Genomic DNA, 22,641 nt, shown 5'->3' with positions numbered 1-22,641 from the left:
TTGTAAGATATTTATAGTGTACAGGGTGATGGTTTGATAGATGCACACATTGTGAAAGGATTCTCCCTGCTGAGCTAATTGACACATCCATTGCCTCATATATTTACCTTTTTTGGTCTGTGTATGAGAACACTTAAGTTCTCCTCTCTAATATACAATGTGGAAAGGATAGTCTTTTCAATAAAAGGTGCTGGGAAAACTGGATAGCTACATACAAAAGAATGACATTGGACCTCTATCTTACACCACACACAAAAATTAGCTGAAAATGGATTAAAGACTTAAATGTAAGACCTGAGACCATAAAACTCCTAGAAGAAAACATGGGAGGTAAGTTTCTTGACATTGATTTTTTTGGTTTGACACAAAAAGCAAAGGCAACAAAAGCAAAAATAAACAAGTGGAACTACTTCAAACTAAAAAGCTTCCACACAGCAAAGAAAACCATCAGCAAAATAAAAAGGCAACCTGTGGAATGGGAGAAAATATTTGCAAGCCACATATCAGATAATGGATTAATATCCAAAATATACAAGGAACTCATACAACTCAATAGCCAAAAGACAAAGAATCCAATTAAAAAATGGGCAAGGGATCTATATAGATATTTTTCCAGAGAAGACATACAAATGGCCAACAGGTACATGAAAAGTTTCAAGGTCTTGAAAAACAAACATCCACTGAGGAACTGGAGAAGACAGAGTATAAACATTCTCAGTCATTTCTTTATTGGCTTGACTTTAAGCTCACTCACTTCCTGTTTACCCTCTTCCTAATGAGCTTTAACTTGTCAAATCTCTCTTAAAGGAGGTCTCTAGGATTGAAAGCCTTAGTCTGTGTTATCTTTTTTTTGTTGTTGAGGAAGATTTGCCCTGAGCTAACATCTGTGCCAATCTTGCTCTATTTTGTATGTGGGTAGCTGCCACAGCATGGCTGCTGATGAGTGGTGTATGTCTATGCCTGGCATCCAAACCCGGCCACCAAAGCAGAGTGCGCCAAACTTAACCACTAGGCCACAGGCCAGCCCTGGTCTGTTTTATCTTAAAAGTCTAAAGTGGAATTGTTATCTCTTTGTTTCTAATGCTTGGCTCCTATAAGTGACTAAATTTTATAAAACTCCAAGAAGTTTATATGGCATTGTTATCTCAAATTGAAGTGTTGTCCTTAAAGAAGGCAGGGGGGTGACTGTCAAACCAGTGTTGTATATTTAGCTGCCACACTGTTTCGTGTGTCCCAAATCCACAGTTGAGGTGTTATGGATCCTCAGTGCCAACTCTTATATTCATTCCTGTTAAATTTTATCTTGCTAGATTTTAGACCCTTGCTGCAGCCTATTGAGATCTTTTTAGATTCTGAAGCTGTCATCAAATATGTGAGCCATTGTGCCATCTATAAACTTGTTGAGCAAGCCTTCTATGCCTTTATCCCAGTTACAGACAAAAATGTTGAACAAAATTGAGCTCCCTCTAGATTGATATCAATTATTTAAACAGAATACCTTTTCATGGTAGAAATTATCACTAACCCAGCTCACAGAAAGTACTATGTGTATCCGTCATTTGGACTCCATTTTGCTTACCAAGGTGCAAGAGGGAAACTGTCAAACGAATTTTGAGGTTTAGAGCCTTTTTACCACAGTTCTATGAGTTAGTGGCCTACGTTTGTTGTTTGGCTGAGAAAAGAGCCTCTCGTGGCATCTAGTATCACAGAGGTCAATTGAAGTCTGTCGAAAGTCTGGCTTCATTTCTGCTCTGGCTTAGGACTGATCACTGAAAAACTGCGAACGTGTCACTACAAATGGCATCCAGAGAAAGCAGAGACACTGACAAGCCCACAAGGTAATTTCTGTCATACCTTCTCGCCACAAACCAAATGGGTGAGATGAAGTGGGGTGGGTAATTTATAATACAGGGACCTCTTGTTTTTCCTAGTTGGGAAAGATAAGCTTTTATTAAGATGGGTCTTTTAACCCACTGTAGCCTATATTATTGACACTGGGGACATTTAATGCTCTTTAGATCTATTGCTTGAAGATCTTTCTTGACTTTCTAAGCTTAAATTAAAAAAAAAAAACTACTGGAAAAAACCACAATGAAAAAGATGTGTAGGTTCAACTCAAAGTCTCTACTTTAAAAACATTATATACTGTAATCAAAGAAAATAAACTGAGAAAAATATTGATAGAAAATACTATAAAGGGTTACTATTCTTAATATATAATCATATACAAGTTGATTAAAAATGCTGACTCCAAGTCAGTGAAAAAAGATATGAAGATAAAATTCACAAAATAAGAATATAAATAATAGCAATAAATAAAATAAAATATGTAATAGATATAATTTTTACCTATTCTATTACCAGTTATTTAATGAGAACATCCTTTGTTGATGGAAATATGAACTGGTACAGTCTTTCTGAAGAACAAATTTGATAACATGTATCAAATGTTTAAAAAAGGGTTATACTTTTGACCTAACAGTTCTGTTTCTGCTAGCCTATTTTAGGAGAATAATATTCCGGATAAATAAGACAAAATAATGAGAAAAAATAATACAAAAAGATCCTATAAACAGCATTATTTATAACCAGGAAGTCTATAAACAAGAGAAGTGTTCAACAACATGACAATAGTTAAATTATGGCAAATTAGATTAAATGTTATGAAAACTTCTAATTTACGTCAATATAAAAAAACAGGATATAAATTATATGTACAGAATAGTCTTATTTATGAAATAACACACATAGAAAGAAAGAAATAACTATGGCAGGATTGTGTGCTTTTAGTTTCCTTTCAAAACTTTTTCTGTAAATTCTACACTTTGTTCAGTGAGTTTTAATCATCATGTGATCAGAAAAAACTCTATTTAAAATATCAATTGAAAATTTAAAAAATGTGTTTATCTCACATTTTATCACATATCTCACGTATCTCATATCTCACATATCACATATCTCGCAATGTGAGAATATATTTTAGATTCGATGTTTAGACAATGACTTTTTCTGAGTGATTGTAACTTTTTTCATATATTTCAAAATGGTGCCAGGGGATGTGAAATACCACCAACTTGTTTCAGCTTGCTTCATCAGAACAATGGCAGGCTTTCTTCCAGCACTTGTTCTGAGATACCCTGCGGTCCCTTTTGGGAGTATCAGGAACACTCTGAGCATTGTAATTCTACTGGTCATCTCCATTGTACCCCAGATATGCAATCATTCCTTCCTCTGTGCTATCACAACATTTTCATCTCTCTGCTACCAACAAAGACAATGCATTATAGTTATATGATTTCATGCTGAGTGCCTCTGCTGAACTATGAATTCCTTCAAGACAACTGACCACATTTTTTTTGTTCCTATATGGTTATCACCACTTAGCAGACTCCCAAAAGAGTCCTGAGTGAATAAATAAATGAATGAGTCAAGAGCCCGACTCTATCACTCATTGTACCAGTTGCAACTCTGGGTAGGGCAGCTAACTTCCCCAAGCCACCATTTACTTCTCCCTAAAAATGAAGGTTTATAGAGCCTATCAGAAGTTCCTCATGAGAAAGAAGCAAAATCACCTGAGTGAAGACTCTTTGTAAACTGTAAATTACTACAAAAATATGCCAGTATATTTATTAAGTTCTTCTCCCAATTGCCTCTAAATGCTTCTAGAAGAGCATAAGATCTTAAGTCATCGACAATTTCGCAATGAGAAAATATATGTAAAAAGATTTTAAACATGAACACAATCTACTAATATTCATAATGGTAATAACAATAATGCTTAATATTAGCAGTAGTATGTTGCACCTGATAATCTCTCAGTTTCAGAAGTAAATACAAGGCATAGTTGAGTCTCCAGAGAGTAACATATCACTTATTTAAGGGAGAAAAAATCTCTATCAAAAATCCTGAAAAACACTTCATTTATTACTCTGTCTCTCTAGCACTAATGGTGACCTAGGGTCCTTAAAGATTTTTGTGCCTCTCCAAGTGTCCAACTCACTGCTAGAAGACTTCTTCACTTTCTTTCTCTTTCTCTCTCTTTGTTAGTTCTGATGACAAGCCAATTGCTATGAAAATATTTTGCAAAAAATTAAATTGAATTGGCGTGTTAGACACACATGGTAAGTGTGGCTGGTGTACAGTAAGTTTCTCTCAGTGAACCTGATAGCAATGGATGTGACTAAGATGAGGCTGCTTTTTAGTTGAGGATGAAGAAGAACCGATCCTTCATCGTTGAGTATAAGATGTTGATATATGCAATCTGTCATTTTGTTTTAATAAAGTTGTATGTAACAATTGTATAACAATTTAGCAATTGTATAATCTGTATAACCTTTTTTTTTTCTTTGCCCCTTTGTGACTAAACTCTACTATTCTTCAAGCAATGACCAAATTTGGGCTGAATTTTGTTTGGCAATACCTTAGAATAACAAGAAAAGTTTTGCTAAGCAAAATGAATAGTTCGAACAAAATGACCAGGCAGAGTTTTAACCACTTCCAAACAAACAATTATATACAAATAAGAGTATGAATCTTTTCTAATAAAATCTTGGCAAGAGCCCTACTCACAACCCTTCTGTAGTATTTAAGTCAAATCTGTTAAAGCACCAGGAGTGATATAACTGCATTTGTTTAAAAATATTTTATAGCTCCAACTTCTTCACTAATTTGATTAAGTTATCCAAAATAAACAGCACTAATCAATATAAACAAACTGCACTGTAATAGAAAAATGGGCAATACACAGAGAACAGGTAATTCTCAAAGAAATATAAAGATCCATTAAATATGACTAGTTGTTCAGCCCCATTATAATCAAGGAAGTGCAAGTAAAAATTAAACATATTTTGGCCTTTTACATTTGGAAAGATAGAACATGAATAATAATTGTAATAAGTTGAAAAAGTTGCACATACAGAATTATTATATTACAAAATAAACCTGGAAAGTAAATACTCATCAATAATGGATTGGTAAAGTAAATTACAGAATCTTTATACAGTGGGACAGTTTATGGCATTTAAAAATGGTGAGGTCAATCACTTTTTTGTTGCATTAGAAGTCTTCAAGACCGCCCTTGGGTACAATGACTTACCAGGAATCGCCAAAGTCAGAAATGCTGAGATGTACTTTTACTCATACTTGTAGTTTATTACAGCATCAGGATATAGACTAAAATCAGCAAGGAAAAAACGTGCATAGAGTGGAGTCCAGGAGAAACCAGGCACAAGTGTCTAGTTGTCCTGTCCCAGTGGAGTCACATGGACAGTGCTTAATCTCCCAGCAATGATATGTGACAACACATGAGCAGTGCGGCCAACCCTGGGAAGCTCACCCAAGCTTTGGGATCCAGGGCTTTTATTGGCGGTCAGTCACATGGAGCACCCACATGACTAAACTTAGCTACTTAGACTCCAGGCCCCTAGAGGTCAAACTGATACAGCATGGCCCAAAGTTTCAGGCATACAAAAAGAGGCGTTCACCATGAACCACTATAAATGTCATAATAATTAGCATCAGGCAGGAAATTCCATGGGCTCAGAGGATATATGCTAAGAGCCAGTTGAGGGCCAATCCTAAAGACCTTTAAAATCGGGCAACCTCTAATCCTGCTGAGTTATTGCACAGTTTTCATTTCTTTTTTGGTCTGCCCATATACACAAGAGGGACACAACACACAATCACCCTCAATAACAGTGATTGACTATGGCAGAAATTGTCAATAATTATTATGGAGGGAGCTGGATATGTGGTTGGGAGAGAAGGAAGATGACATAAGGTGGATCCAAGCTCCTGCAGAAATCATCTCAGCATCATTAGATGGGTAGGCATTTGGTTTGCAAAAGTTTCCTGACTCACCCCTATTTGGATGTGGCTCCCAAACTTTACTTTTACTGCAATCTAAGTATAAAATATCTTACTTTGTGATTTATTGCATGTAAACACACACACAATTGAAGCAAATTTCATGAAAAACTCTTACCTTTACTACATGAAATGCACTCTGTTTCCCATCCCATTCTAGTCCGGTCTATTCTATATCATTTAGAAAATGCCAGATGAATTTCACCAAATTGATTTCATGATTCACTAATAGATCATAGCTTTCAGTTTAATAAATGTTGCCTACTTCTAAATTGTAGATGTTCATTTTTGACTTTGAAAGATTTCATGAAATATGGATAGAAAAGGAAGTTGAAGAGTGACATATATACCCTATTAGAATTCACTCTATGTAAAGTATTGTAAATATACATTTATGTATACAGATAGATAGAGGTGCTTAAAAAGTTGTTCATCAAAATGTTAATTAATGCCATGAAAGTAATTTTTAGTTACTTTGGAAGTAACTCAAGGAAGTGGGATTTTGAGTATTATAGTCTTTATTGAACTTTTCTTTCTTTCTTTTTTTTTTTTTTGTGAGGAAGATTGTCCCTGAGCTAATATCTGTTGCCAATCTTCTTCTTTTTGCTTGAGGAACATTTTCCTTGAGCTAACATCTGTGCCAGTCTTCCACTATTTTGTATGTGGTTCACCACCACAGCATGGCTTGATGAGTGGTGTAGGTCCACACCCAGGATCTGAACCCTTGAACCCCGGGCCACCAAAGCAGAGCACATGAACTTAACCACTATGCCACTGGGCCAGCTCCTATCTTTACTTTTTTTGAATTTACTTTTTGGCCAAAACATTTCTTTTCTTTACAAAAACTAAAAAGCTATTTCTAACAATGAAATAAAGTCTCAAGATATCAAAGATAAAATAGGTAACTAATAATCCCCCTGCATGCCAAACCCATATGTACTAGATTGATCAGACAGAATTACCAAGATTTAGAATCAGTATCATTTTCCAAATATCTCACATCATTACTTCAGAGAATTTATTGAGGATAAGTGAAAAGCAGACGGTCCCTTTTTTGTTACCATCAAGCCTTTTAAAACATCTACTCACTTAGGAGCTATTAAGTTATTATTTTTACCATAGTTTTTTTTTTTTTCTAATTTTATTTTATTTTTTTCCCCAAAGCCCCAGTAGATAGTTGTATGTCATAGATGCACATCCTTCTAGTTGCTGTATGTGGGACACGGCCTCAGCATGGCTGGAGAAGCAGTGCATCGGTGCGCGCCCGGGATCCGAACCCTGGCCACCAGCAGCGGAGCGCGCGCACTTAACCGCTAAGCCACGGGGCCGGCCCTACCATAGTTTTAACTATATTTAAAATCTAAATAAAATAATTTGGAATATGATTAATAATATACAAAACTAGTAATTTTAAAATAAATACACAGGAGATGGTATCGTGGCATAGTGGTTGAGTTTGCGCGTTCCGCTTCAGTGGCCCGGGGTTCGCAGGTTCACATCCCAGGTGCGGACCTACACACTGCTTATGAAGCCATGCTGTGGCAGGTGTCCCACATATAAAGTAGAGGAAGATGGGTACGAATGTTAGCCCAGGGCCAATCTTCCTCAGCAAAAAGAAAAGGATTGGCAACGGATGTTAGCTCAGGGCTAATCTTCCTCACTAAAATAAATAAATACATACATACAGAAGTACATAAATAAATATATATATACATAAATAAAACATCTTCTCTATTTGTTTTCTAACAAAGAGAACTTCCTACTAGATGGTAGCAATAAACTTTGACAGTGATGATTTGCTACTGTTATGATACCCCAAAACACTGTAAGATTTTTAATTCATTCACGTGTCAGACATTGGTGTTAAAGAAAAATGCAGTTTATTCTTGTGGAACAGAAAAAAATAAAGTTTCAAATTATAATATTATCATATTTGGAATAATTTAATGTTCAGTACATTAAATTCTTTGTAAAAAATTGAAACTCACACATGGTTTAAATTGCAATTCTCTATTAGCTTAACTGAAAAAAGTCATTTTTCATCCAGAATAGAGTTTGTGCACAAGCAAGGGAGCCCATCTGTTCTCAAGGCGAACCTGTATCTCAGTGGCTTCCATTACTTTCCCCATCTCATCAAATCAGACACTGGCCTAAGTGATACATATGAAATTGAGTGATTAAAGAATTTTGAAGCCCTCTGAAGAAGTGATTCCTGATCCTCCCATAATCCAATTCACATTCCTAGAAAACTTTACCACATTCTCATGTTCCCATTGTAAAAGATCACTGGATGGGTAAGGACATGCCTATAGTACCTTAACTTTTATTTGCATAGCTACTTTCCACAAGATTACTTCCCTCTGTAAACACAGCACAATGGAGGAAAAACCATATCTCTGTGTAAAAGGTTCCCCTTTTCTTATTTCCCCACATATTAACCTTTTACTGCTGAAAAAGTGTACCTTATTGTTAGCAACCAAGTCTACCCTCATTTGTGTGGCTTCAAAGATCAATATTCACTCAGAAAATATTTGAATTTCTCTTCATCTTGTGAAGATCTCCCTTTGTTGTGTAATTAAGGTGGCCTATAGCCAAACAAACATCTAACGGAATCTCATGGGAATTAATAAGCATGATTTTCCAATGACTTGGGATTAGTGATAGTTTTTGAAGAATTGTTCTTAAGCTTAATAATGAAAATGTTGAGTGTAACTGGATTACAATATTAAATGACCCAAGAGAATAAAGACAGACCACATAACCCTAAGCTATATGTCACTTAAGTACTTGTAGTAAAATATACCTACAGTAAAGTATAAAAATTGCATTGTAATTGTCATGATAAAATACATTCTAGTGAATTGATAACATTAATATAAAATTTCTTATTTCATTTTTGCTCTTAAGATAATATGCCAAAATCTAACGGAATGGATTTCACGGACTTGTTGGATTACAACGCAATGATTTCAAATAATAATGTTGTGAAGATAGGTTGCATAATTTTACCTGAAGCTCATTTTGAAGCCTCACTCCTCCATGGCTTTTTTAGATATAACGTGTTGTATAAAAATAAAACAAATCTACCACTCTAGAATATGTATGTATTCTATAATCAATTCTGAATGTTTAATGACCTGCTCACAAATTTGCTCAGTTTATGGAGGAAAATTTAATAAACACATGTTTTAAAAACTATAGATTAGCCCTGCCAAAGAAGACTATCTTTTAAAGTTAATAATAATCAAAGTTTTAAAAATGATAATAACGTTATAAGCCATATGCCTGGAACAAATGGATTTTTTCTCACCTTTGACTCAAGACAAAAAACAAAAAGAGAGAGAAAGGAGGTTTCAGTCACACTGTACTTAATCCAATTTGCTTTGGGTTTAATCTCCAAAACAAGGCTGGTCTGCTAATTCCCAATTATAATGGCACATGTAATCAGAATCCTCATTAACAAAGACTGACTATATTGTCTATTAGGAAGGAAAATTTGAAATGCAAATTCAGCGAATCAAAACGTTAAATGAGCTCCTACCCAAGATGCTCAGAGTTCCCGCCAGGGCAGACCACGCTGGCCGACACCTGCCCTGGATTTTCCCTCCAGCTGAATGTTCCCTTCGGTTCCAGTCTTTGCCTCCTAATTGACCTGCTTATGATCTCTGCTACAATTAACATATGCTTATTAGTAATGGCTGGTTAAAGATTTCAACTGCTGCGTTTACAAAGTCTAATAGAGATGGCACGCCCGGGAAAGATGCAGCCACTGTTTCCCTCATCAGCAAAATCACAATGCTTAGAAATTACACGAATTTCACACTGTCTGATGTGTGGAAACTGTTACTAATTGATACTGGAAATCAATGCATATATGACTATAGGCTCCATATACACTGAGAAAGATACAAGTACTTGGTAAGCAAGGAATTTCTGATTTGGTTTTAGGAAGAAGAGAAAGTGAGAGAACTTTTCTAACTGGATGAATGGCTAACGGCTTTGGGTTTATTTTGAATTTGAAATCATAACATTTTTTGCAGAATAATTTCATATAATGAAATGGCAAATTTTGCACTTGACAAAAATCTTCTCTAAGTCTTAATAGGGTGATGATTCTTTTAAAAGATTATGTTCAGAGTTTATATTCTGATCACCAAATGCCCCTTCTTAGTTTCTAGCTAACACCACCAGATTTGAGAGCACTGGAACATGCGGCTAGCTTCCTTTTTTGGTTCTAGTCATGTAATTTGATAGAAGAGATATTCCATTTCCTCTGAAGTAGTTTTCTTTAATTCAGAATTAACATTTGGCCAATTGTAAACTTCAATTTCCACATCCTCTTATTGATTAGGAAATAGTAATTTGGTTATTTCTAACCCAAGGGGCAGCTATACCTTGATTATATACCTTGGTGCGGTTGATCAAATTCATTCTTAAATCATTGTCTCTAGTGATCATCTCTGGTTCTAGTAGGAGGTAAAAGACTTTGTCCTGAGTCTCAGGAGGCCTTGGGCTGTCGCTCATTAACAACAGGATCTTAGACAAATGTATTAGTTTTCCTCTGCTGGGTAACAAAATAATACAAACATCAGTTTAAAGCAATACCCATTTATTAGCTCACAGTGTGTAGGTCAGAAATCTGGGCATGGTGTAGCTGGATTCTCTGCTCAAGGTGTCACTGAAATCAAGGTGTCAGCCAGGGCAACAGTTCTCCTCTGGGGCTTGGGGTTCTCTTCTGAGCTCACTGGTTGCAGGCAGAATACATTTTCTTTTAGTTGTAACATTGACATTCCTATTTCCTTGCTGGCTGTCAGTAAGGAGCTGCTCCCAGCTCCTAGAACCTGCCCACATTCCTTGCCACATGGGTCCCTCCCTCTTCAAGCCAGTAACAGCTCTTTGAATCCCTCCTGTGCTTCAAATCTCAGACCTCCTTTTTAGCAACCAGTGGAAGAAATCTCTCTGCTTTTAAAGGGCTTATGTGATTAGGCCACACCCAGCCAGATAATCTCTCTCTTTTAAGGCCAGCTGGATCATAATACATAGCCTAATCATGAAAGTAAAATCCATTATATACACAGTCCTGGGGATTATGCAGGATGTGTACAGCAGGGAGGTGAGAAATCTTGGAATTCTGCCTATCACAGCAAGTTAGCTTCTTTTGGCCTCACTTCCCTAATGCAAAGTGAAGTGGTTAGACCAGATAATCTCTAGCTCCTTTTCCTCCCATCTCCAAATTTCCAGGGCCGACTAATTACAGACACATGACACACAGACACCCACCACCAGTTAACTGCTATACACTCAACCACGTTGTTTTATTTGGTTGGTCAGTTGGTTTTTGCCTAAATTATATAGTGTTAGAACAACTCCTATTACCAGGCTCTCTAGGTAAAATAAAAGAGAATGATACATGGTTTCTAATTTTAATAAACAGCAAGATAGCCCTACAGATAAAATGAAGACTTATATATAAAGAGCAATCATGAATGAGTTATGTGCTTGCTCAGAGAAGAAAGCTCACCTTTGGCTAGTAGTAAAGAAAATGTTGCTCAAACATTTTAGTTTCCACCTTGTTTTGTCAGTAGCCTGGAGTTCTAACAAGGCAATGCCCATGGATTTTTGATGAAGTTCTTTTCCCAGAATTTTTCTGATCTATTTCAAACTTTATTAAATTTCCCAACAAAAATCCATCTGTTCAAAAGTTCTAAGAGCATCTCTCTTCTACGCTTGCATAACCTTAAGTAGAGCAGTCACATTTTAATACATCTGGCTTTCTAAGGAACAAGTCTGACTTCCAAATACCACATCATCCAACCTTAAAACTTGAGAAACACATATGCATTCCTTTGCATTTTTAAATTAAATTTCATACAGGCGCATTCTTTCTGCTTCAGAGTAGTATTTATTTCTCCAGCATTGCTCAATACAATCTTTCCATATTGAGGGGTAAGGCTGTGTGATATTAATGCCTGTTCAGGTATTTGCATGTGTCTAATTTTAAAAAGTAAACGCAATAAAAAAGGAGAAAACATAACTTTTTTTCCTCTTTCTAGGCTCTGGGATTAAGTCAAGAAAAATGAATGTCCTAACAAGTTTGAAAAGTGCTTCTTTGCTTGGTAATGAATTACTTGAAATAAGTATGTTAGTTTAAGAACTGAGAGATAACTATAGTTAACACTGCTGTATGGTATATTTGAAAGTGGTTAAGAGAGTACGTCCCAAGAATTCTCACCAAGGGAAAAAAAACATTTTTTTCTTTTTTTTTTTTGTATCTATGTGAAATGATGGATGTTAACTAAACTTATTGTGGTAATCGTTTCACAATATATGTAAGTCAAATCATTATGCTGCACACCTTAAACTTATATAGTGCTGCATGTCAATTATATCTCAATAAAACTGGGGAAAAAAGAGAATTGGGCATTGTAACTTTATCCTTTTGAGACTCTTAATGTCTCATTAAAAAAGCCACATTTTGGGTATATATGAGCAAGAGGAAAGAGCATTTCTTCTTTGTTTCTTATGAGAATATAAATTTTGTGTTTTCTAGCTGAAGTAATGAACAAAATCACTTTGGTCAAAACTGCTTTTGAAATGAACTGCAATGAAAGTATATTCGAGGTGGGCTTATATTCATGATAAAACTCTTAGATACTGACTATATATTGCTGATCACATATTGGGCTCTAAAAATATCGAAAGCCCAGGGGAGCATCTGAGTTTGTAACTTTGGTCTCTGAGTGCTTAAGGTTAGGTATATTTACGTAAATATTCCTTTTATAGACAGCCCACTTTTCTTCCTTCTCAACATGTGGTCATTTGTTCCACTTGAAGTTCAGTTTTAGTCCCTTGATATTCAATTACTATGCATGAGAGCCTGTAGTAGAACTGGGGGGCGGGTAAGAAAAATTACTACCTTAAAATAGCTATATTCTGCTTTCAGTGAAATTATTTCAGGCGTCTCCACAATCAAATGTGTTTATTGGCTTTTCCTTCTTTGATTGCAGTTGGTAAAGTGTTTGGAACCTAATTATATAGACCTAGCTACACTTGGATAATACTGGATGTCAACCTCCTCTGTGAAAATGATGATAACTATTTGAGAGATTGCAATGCTGTGTGTCCTTTCATGGTTGAAAAAAATCTGGCCTCCTTGGATATCTTCATGATGGAGAGGAAAGCTATAGGTCTGAGGCACTAAATTCCAAATTCCTCTCCTGAATTTTGGAGTGCCTGGAGTCAGATGGATACATGGCTAGGGAAAATATACTTAACCCAAGACGTAATTTGTTCACCTGTAAAATTGAGATGATTATAGTATTCCTTTCAATGAATAGTTATGAGAATTTAATGAGTTAGTACTAGTAAAACACCCAGCATGGTGCTTGGCACACAGTAAACGTTTAGCAACTATTATTGTCATTATTGTTACTGTAAACGTCTGAATTAAACCAGGTTGTGATTTTAGTTCACTTCAATAATAATTTTACTGTTTTTTTAAAAAACAGTTTAATTATTCAATATTATTTTTAATTTACCAGCTCCAAGAAACTGTCCTTGGGGCCGGCCTGGTGGTGCAGCAGTTAAGTTCAGGCGCTCCACTTTGTTGGCCAGGGGTTCGCTGGTTCGGATCCTGGGTGCACACCTATTCACCACTCATCAAGCCATGCTGAGGCAGGGTCCCACATACAGCAACTAGAAGGATGTGCAACTATGACATCCAACTATCTACTGGGGCTTTAGGGAGAAAAAAGGAAAAAAGGAGGACAATTGGCAACAGATGTTAACTCAGTGCTAATCTTCCTCAAGCAAAAAAAAAAAAAAAAGAGGAAGATTGGCAACAGATGTTAGCTCAGGGCCAATCTTCCTCAAAAACAAAAACAAAAAAAACCATTCTCTTACCCTGAAAACTGAGGCTTAAATGGATAATGTGAGCAAAGAGACCAAGATTTGCCTGGAACAGAACCCAAGAAGTGCTCACAGTTTTTATTCTTAGAATCCCCCAGTGATACCAGCCACCCAGTTAATCATTATCAACTTTTTTCCAGTGTATTTTCTATACAAAATTAGGTGTTGGTTGTGTATTTATTTCATAGTTTCATGATTATCATCCGCTATAAAATATAAAAAGGCAATAATAGCTTTTGGGGGCAAAATAGAAACAATAGTTGTAGCTGGCAAGGTTATATGTTTCTTACATCTCTGTGTCCCTCTCTCTTTCCATTTATCTGTCATCGTCTCTTTTGCTTTAGCTATCTCGAATGTTTATTGTCAAACTTCACTCTCTTTCCACTTCCTTCTCTTCCATCGCCACCAGGCTCTACTCCAAGCTACTGTCATCTGTCACCTAGTCTACAGAAATAGTCTCCATACTGATATGTCAATATCCATCTCTGCCCTTCTTTAATTCATTCTTCAAGAAAACACACAAAATCTATGTAATCCCACTTGTACATTAAGACTTTTTATTCTACTATCAAATTACCAAGTGGCAGAAAGAGAAAGAGAAAGAAGAAGGAGGAGGAGGAAGAAGAAAGAGAGAGTTCAGCTTCAATAAACACCCAGATTCCTACAGCCAAATACTTTCAGCATACCCTTAAGTTTTATGTTGGAAAATAAACATTATATTTATTTTTGGGGGGGAATCATAATCTTTCTAATTCTTACAGATGCTGAATATCTTAATTTGGTGCTGTCTCAAAGGCTTCCCGAAGATTTTGGGATGGAGACTCACATCTTCAACAGACCCAGCCACTGCCACTGGACTGTCCTTCAGGGCAGATTGTTGCTGGATCACCATCTCTCCCAGTTCTTCTCTTTTTGGTGGACCCCAAGAAACATACACTTACAGGTTAAACTCCGGAGCTAGCTCTGTTTCTGCCCTCACCCTTGTACCTATACCCCTCCGTCTAGAAGGGATGGGGTGGGCACTGTTGGGAAGCAAGGTCCCTAGACCAAAGGCATGCTTTATCCTAAGACTTTGGCTTGTCTTCTCTTGTCCAGGGACTGACAACATTTCTGACATAAGGTCAGCACAGCCAGACAATGTGCGCTCTACATCCAGTTGCCCTGAAGTTAAACTGCAAACATTTCCTTTGCTTGAGGTTTATGCAACTCATATTATTCCCCATCAGATATCCTCCGCTTCACTTCAACAGGTAACACATATTCAAAATTCAAAACAGCACTTGATCTTCATAAAATATTGTTTGTATTTTTGGCTCTAGGTTTCAACTTATTTAGACAATAGTCTGATGACCGTCTAACACAGTGACTCTCAACCTTGACAGCACAGTGGAAGCTCCTGGGTAACTTTAGGAGCTACTGGTGCCTGGGATCCTCTCTCTGAGATTCTGATATAGTTGTCTGGAGTGAGGTGTTGTAAAAGCTCGCCGAGTGACTCTAAATGCAGCCAAGGTTGAGATTCACTGATGTAAAGAGAGTCTAAATATATGGATAATGAAGTCAGAGGGATCCAGATTCAGAGAGATTTTTCTGGGCTTTCCTCTAGCTCTACCGACCCACGGGCCTGACCACCTGCACTTCGGCAAACCTGGACTTCCCTTGCTTCCTCTAACGGCCCTCACCCTTCTTATTTCAACCCCTAGGCACAGTCTGGTCCTTCTACTGAGTCAACATTCTCTCTCCCGCCCACATCAACGCCTGGCTCCTTCCCACTCAGCCTTTAGGCCTCATTCCAATTGTAAAGTCCTTTAGAAAATCTTGCTTGATCTCCTGGAGACCATGTGTGCCCTGTCATAGCAGCAAGTTCATCCCCTTCATAATATGCACCCCACTGGAGAGGCAGGATAACCACGAGGCTCAGCACTTACACCTTGACACCAGACTGCCCAGGTCCAAGTCCTGGCATCATCACATTCTGCCTGTTGAACCTGGGCAAGTTATTTAACTTCCTTGTGCCTCAGTCTCCACATTTGTAATCAGGTTGATAGGAGGAGGACATGAGCTAATATACAGAGAACACTTAGAATAGTGGCTACCATGTGATAAGCACTATGAAGCATTTCTGTTTAATTTCAGTTAAATAATTCATTATTTAATGTCTGTTTCTCTTGCTAGAATGCAGGCTCCACGAAGGCAGGCCCACTCATGTCTGTTTTTCTTTTCTCTACTTTATTTCTAATGCTATAGACATATTGGAAATATAGTGAATATGTGTTCAATGAATGAATGAAAATATAATGCAAAAAAATAGTTATGGACACGTTGAACATAGTCTTTCTCACAGCATTGTCTTGTAAACATTCTCTCATCATTCATTGTTGTCCAAATGTATGACTTTTAAAGCCTGAATAATCACAAATGAATAATTTCCCAATGCAGCGGTTGTTTCTAAGTTTTAATAGAGCTCCAAAAATACAACAAAGTGATTTTTCTTCTAATATTTTTTCTCTTGAGGAGCCAAAATTTGGAATTAAATAAATGACCAAAGGTTTAATTGTAGAATTAGGCAGACTACATAATTTAAAAACTGAGTAATTGGGTCTTGAGTAAACAGGAATTGATGGTACCTTGTTAAAGAGTAAGAAATATTAAATAATAATAACACTAGTATAAAGTTTAGTATTTCTTATATATTTCATAAAACTAATAAGCCATGAACATCTACCTGAGGGCTACTGCTCCTTAACTTTTAATTTAAATTGATTTTATGTTTAATTTATGACTGCTCAAAAATATGATGAAATGTAAAGAAGAAATGCAACCTCATAAATCAATGTGTTCTGGATTGCCAGTTTAATTTCCATATTGATTGAGTGTCCAGGCTGGTAGTATCTACAAGAAGGCATAAAACATAGAGTTATCACAGGAAAAACGGTCAGAGAGATAATAGAGGAGTCATAGCTAAAGAACGTCCTCTCATTAATCTCTACGGTAGGAGAAATAAGCACGTTGATAAACTAGAGTTTTGATTTTGGTTTATACTTCATTCTTATGGCTACTTATATTAATGGAGTCCTCACAGCTGATGGCACATGAGAGTGAGTAGTAAATTTGGCCTCTTAATAAAAAAATGTACTACCTACAAATTTCAGACATTTTTGTGTAATGCAAAATATTATGTTTCCAGTTATAAAGTAGAAACTTACTTTAGTGGCCAGTAGATTTGGGAATTGTCATTAAGCTTTGTGTGTGTATATGTGTACATATATATTTAAAGGTATTAAAAAGGGCACAGTTTTATTGGTAGCATAAGTTTGTTTCTAATTTATGTAATCTTACTGTATTCAATGTATCCTTGCAAGCCAAATTTAAAATTCTTTTTGGAAAGAAATAGTGTAAACAAATTAACTGATAAATAACAGACATTCTGGAATCAAAATGATTCTATCTTGGCTCCAATAATTAGTAACTGGTGAACTTGGTCAAGTTCTAAAGTGAAATAATGTACATAAAATACTTCTCAATTTGCCAGGCACATTGTAAGTGTTCAATGAATGTTAACTGTACTCACACAATAATGACAGCAACAACAGCAGCAAAAACAATAGTGATAAAAAATAATACGTTGCGACGTAAAATAATTTCAAACTTTTATCAATAATAGCATTTATTTTTGTCATTTTATTTTTTACTTTTATTTCTTTTATTTTAAGTTTTGAATGTTTATTACGTGCCTTACATGTTTTTAAGCATTTTCCATGTATTGCTTATTTTATTGTCACAAAAACCCATGAAGGTAGATGTTAACATAATTTTCATCTTACAGATAAAGAAAGTGAGGCATGAGAGCGGAGTGACCCGACCAGGTCGCAGAGGTTGTAATGTAGAAGCCCTCTTTACTGGTCTTCACTTAGCCATCTTGGTCAATTAACCCTCATTCACTCTTCCCTCTGTAAAAGGCCCAGGCTGGGAGCCACTGCACACCGGATGATCAGACAAGCTATTCCCTCTTTGCTGGTGCCCTGCTGCACCTGCTAGCTGTGGCACAGGCTTTCCAAGAGTCAGATGGTTGGTTCCTACATCTGTTAATGTGGGTACTTGTCAAGTTAGCACGCAAATTAACTGTTACTTAGATACTACATAAATCAATAAAATGTGTGTAAGAAAAGGCACAGAATTGTTTCTGTGAAAATTAAATTGAATCTTTTATTAACAAATAATCAGATGGGGGTAGAGGAGACAAATGTCAAGATTGTGGAAAATATCATAAAACTTTAGAAAGAGTCAATATTCAGATCATTTTTGAATTCTCCAGTTACTTTAAAGAACCCTACCAGGGAAGTGGACATGTGCCTTACAGAGGTGGTTTAGGCAAGACTAAAGAATCTTTCATAAGCCGACCCATTCTAAAGACGGGAATCAGCCCTATGCCCAAGAAGCGTGAACTAAAGTATATGTAGTACTTTATATGCCATTTTTATTATTTCCTGCTTTAACCAACTTTTCTAATTCGTAAACCAATGACTAGTCCTAATTCTGTTGGAGAAGAGTTCTCTGCATACCACAAGACTGTAGAGAATTAGAGGTAATTATCAGATCTGTTGCTTTGTAGTGAAAATGCAAACGCTAAATACAAAAGTCAAAAACAAGAGAGTCATATATAACAATTTTTTAAAACCTATTAAGTTAACAATAACAAAACCAACATGTAAGAAGTAAAACATATTGGCGTGAAATATTTAAATTAAATACTAAAAGAATTAAGATCAAGAATAGATAAGAGATGAGAAATGCTGGGTAGGATGTGTAGAAAAGGGAACTCTTGTCCACTGTTGGTGAGAATGTAAATTGGAGCACCCACTATGGAAAACAGTATGGAGGTTCCTCAAGAAATTAAAAATAGAAATACCATATGATCTAACAATCCCACTTCTTGGGCATATATCCAAAAAAAATGAAATCGTTGTCTCAAAGAGATATCTGTACTCCCATGTTCATGATAGCATTATTCACAATAGTTGAGGTATGGAAACAACCTAAGTGTCTGTCAACGGATGAATGGATCAAGAAAATGTGGTATATAGATATTAAATAAAATAATATTCAGTCTTAAAAAAAAGAAAATCCTGCCTTTTGCAACAACATGGATGGACCTGGAGGACATTACGCTAAGTGAAATAAGCCAGACAGAGAAAGACAAATACTGCATGGTATCACTTATAAGTGGTATTAGAAAAAAAAAAAAAAGCCAGGGGCCGGCCCGGTGGCGCAAGCGGTTAAGTGCGCGCGCTCCGCTGCGGCGGCCCGGGGTTCGCTGGTTCGGATCCCGGGCGCGCACCGAAGTACTGCTTGGTAAGCCATGCTGTGGCGGCGTCCCATATAAAGTGGAGGAAGATAGGCACCGATGTTAGCCCAGGGCCGTCTTCCTCAGCAAAAAAAGAGGAGGATTGGCGGACGTTAGCTCAGGGCTGATCTCCTTACAAAAAAAAAAAAAAAAAAAAGCCAAACTCTTAGAAACAGAGAATAGAAAAGTGGTTGCCAGCGGGCCGGCCCGGTGGCGCAAGCGGTTAAGTGCGCGCGCTCCGCTGCGGCGGCCCGGGGTTCGTTGGTTCGGATCCCGGGCGCGCACCGACGCACTGCTTGGTAAGCCATGCTGTGGCGGCGTCCCATATAAAGTGGAGGAAGATGGGCACAGATGTTAGCCCAGGGCCGTCTTCCTCAGCAAAAAAAAAAAGAGGAGGATTGGCGGATGTTAGCTCAGGGCTGATCTCCTCAGAAAAAAAAAAAAAAAAAAAAAAAAGAAAAGTGGTTGCCAGGGGCTGAGTGGTGGGGGAAATGGGGAGAGGTTGTTAAAAGGGTACAAACTTTCAGCTGTAAGATGAATAAGGTCTGAGGATCTGATGTAAAATATGGTGACTATAGTTGATAACACTGTGTTGTAAAATTGGAATTTGCTAAGAGAGCAGAACTTAAATGTTCTTACCAAAAAAAAAAAAAAAGATAAATATGTGAGGTGATGGATTAAATATCTTACAATTTTATTCATCAATTACACTTCAATAAAGCTGCAAAAAAGAGAATTCTTGAAAAATAAGCAAATAGGACTATATCAAATGAAAAAGCTTCTGCCCAGCAAAAGAAATCAACAATAAAATGAAAAGACAATCTACCAATTGGGAGAAGATATTTGCAAATCATATATAATAGGTTAATATCCAAAATATATGAAAAACTCATACAACACAACAACAACAAAATCAAACAACTCAATTAAAAAATGGGAAGAGGATATGAATATACATTTTTCCAAAGAAGATATATAGATGGCCAACAGGCACATGAAAAGATGTTCAACATCACTACTTATTAGAGAAATGCAAATCAAAACCACAGTGAGATATTAGCTCACACTCGTCAGAATAGATATTATTAAAAGATAAGAAATAACAAGTATTGGAGAGGATGTGGAGAAAAGGGGACCCTTGCACACTGCTGATGGGAATGTAAATTGGTGCAGCCACTGTGGAAAACAGCATGCAGATTTCTCAAAAAATTAAAAATAGAACTACCATATGATCCAACTATTCCACTTCTGGGTATTTATCCAAAGAACCTGAAAACACTAATTCAGAAAGATATATGCACTCCTATATTCATTGCAACATGATTCACAATAGCCAAGACTTGGAAACAATCTAAGTGCCCATCAATGGATGAATGGATAAAGAGGATGTGGTATATAAATACAAGGGAATACTATTCAGCCGTAAAAAGATGAAATCTTGCCATTTGCAACAACATGGATAGACCTTGAGGGTATTATGCTAAACAAAATAAGTCAGACGGAGAAAAACAAATACCATGTGACTTCACTCATATGTGGAAGATAAACAAACAAACACATAGATACAGAGAACAGATTGGTGGTTACCAGTGGGGAAGAGGGTGGGGGGGAGGGTGAAAGGGGTAAAAGGGCACATTTGTTTGGTGACATGAAAATTAGCCTTTTAATGGTGAACACGATGCAGTCTACACAGAAGTCAAAATATAATGATGTATACCTGAAATTTATATAATGTTATAAACCAATGTTAGCTCAATTGAAAAAAAAGATTCTTGTACTTTTATAAGTAAAGCGTCAATAATCTTTAGGATCAGATAGAAGACTCTTGCTGTTCTGGCCCCTACCTGTTTTTCTAACTGAATCTCCTATCACTCTCTGTACCTCTGTCCCCCACACACCCACTCAGTTAATGGAATGGATCATTTGTTAACACTCAAGGCATAGAGTACCACACTCTTCTCTACCCCTATCATACATTTCTCATCTCACCATTGAATCGGCAAAGATTTAACAAATGCAAGCTGTATGCCGACACTGGATAAGGTTCTCAGAACATGGTTTTGTGCTTGATGAAACACTGATTCATTCACTCACCTCCACATCCATTTATCCACCCACCATCCATCCCTCCATTCTTTCAATTTCTCAATATCCATTGATTAGTGTCAACTATGAGTTGGTATATCAGTTTTCTATTGCTGCATAACAAATTGCCACAAACCTCTCAGCTTAAAAACATCCATTTATTAAGTCACAGTTCTGTAGGCCAGAAGTCTGGGCATGACCTGACTGGCTTCTCTGCGCAGTGTCACCAGGCCAAGATCAAGGTGTTGAAAGGACTATGTCCGTTTCTAGAGCCTCTGGGGAAAAATCCGTTTCCAAGCTCGTTCTTGTTATTGGCAGAATTCAGTTTCTTTCAATTGTAGAACTGAGGTCCAGCATCTTTGCTGGCTGTCAGTTTCCAGCTGCTCTCAGGTTGCCTGTATTCCCATCCATCTTCACACCAGCAACAACACATGAAATCCTTCTTGGGCTTTGAATCTCTGATTTCCTCTTTTGCAACCAGCCAGAGAAAACTCTCTACTTTTTTAGGCCTGGTGTCAAGCCCACCTGGATAATCTCTCTTTCTTAAAATAAATTGTGTCATATAACTTAGCCTAATCATAGGAGTAAAATGCATCAAATGCACATTCCCAGGGACTGTGAAAGGCATGAGCACAGTGGGATGGGGTAGGAGGCAGGAAATGGTGAATCTTGGAGCACGTTTGGGCATTATATTGACTAATTCTCTTTGGATTTAACTGGCTCATTTTTCTTGTTTCTGTTTTACCTTTACTATGTGTTCTTCACTTTGTTGTAGTATCATATTATATATATTTCAAAGAAATAGAAGTGTACCACGGACATTTTAGAAAGGTTATTCTGACATTAGAGAGTAGGATGAATTGTAGGGGGAGTTGTTTCCTTGGAGGCAGGAAAACCAATTGAAAGTTTAGGAGATGGGTATGATGATGTGGGTCTGAACCAGGGCAATGTCAGTATGAACAAAGAAGAGGAGACAAGAGATGTTAAGGAGGAATAGTCAATAGTACTTGATTACCAGATGGACTGGGGGCTGCTGATCGAGGATGACATCCAGATTTCTGGTCTCAGTAACTGGACAGGTGATGAGATCTTTCACTGATGATAAGGAATAAAGGAGAGAAATAATTTGGGGGAGGAAGAGGAGGAATTATTTGTAATTCAGTTTTGGGCTTGCTGAATTTGAGTTTCCTATGGCACATTGCCTTTGAGATGCCCAGTAGATATTTGGATACACAGGTCTTGGGCTCAGAAGAGAAGTCTGGAATTCACAGATGGAGGTAGTAGAAACCACAGAAAGGGTGGACATGTCCTGTGATAAATATTTAGAGTAAGAGGAGAAGTGGTTCAAGAACAGAACACTGGGGGACTTTAGAATTTAAAGTGTGAGCAGTAGTAGGAAGAGAACAACAAAGGGAAAAAAATGTGTGGAAAGAAATCTCCTG

The sequence above is a fragment of the Diceros bicornis genome, chromosome 9 (assembly GCF_020826845.1).
Source record: "Diceros bicornis minor isolate mBicDic1 chromosome 9, mDicBic1.mat.cur, whole genome shotgun sequence".
Taxonomy (NCBI): domain Eukaryota; kingdom Metazoa; phylum Chordata; class Mammalia; order Perissodactyla; family Rhinocerotidae; genus Diceros; species Diceros bicornis.
Note: the sequence above shows the minus strand (reverse complement) of the source record.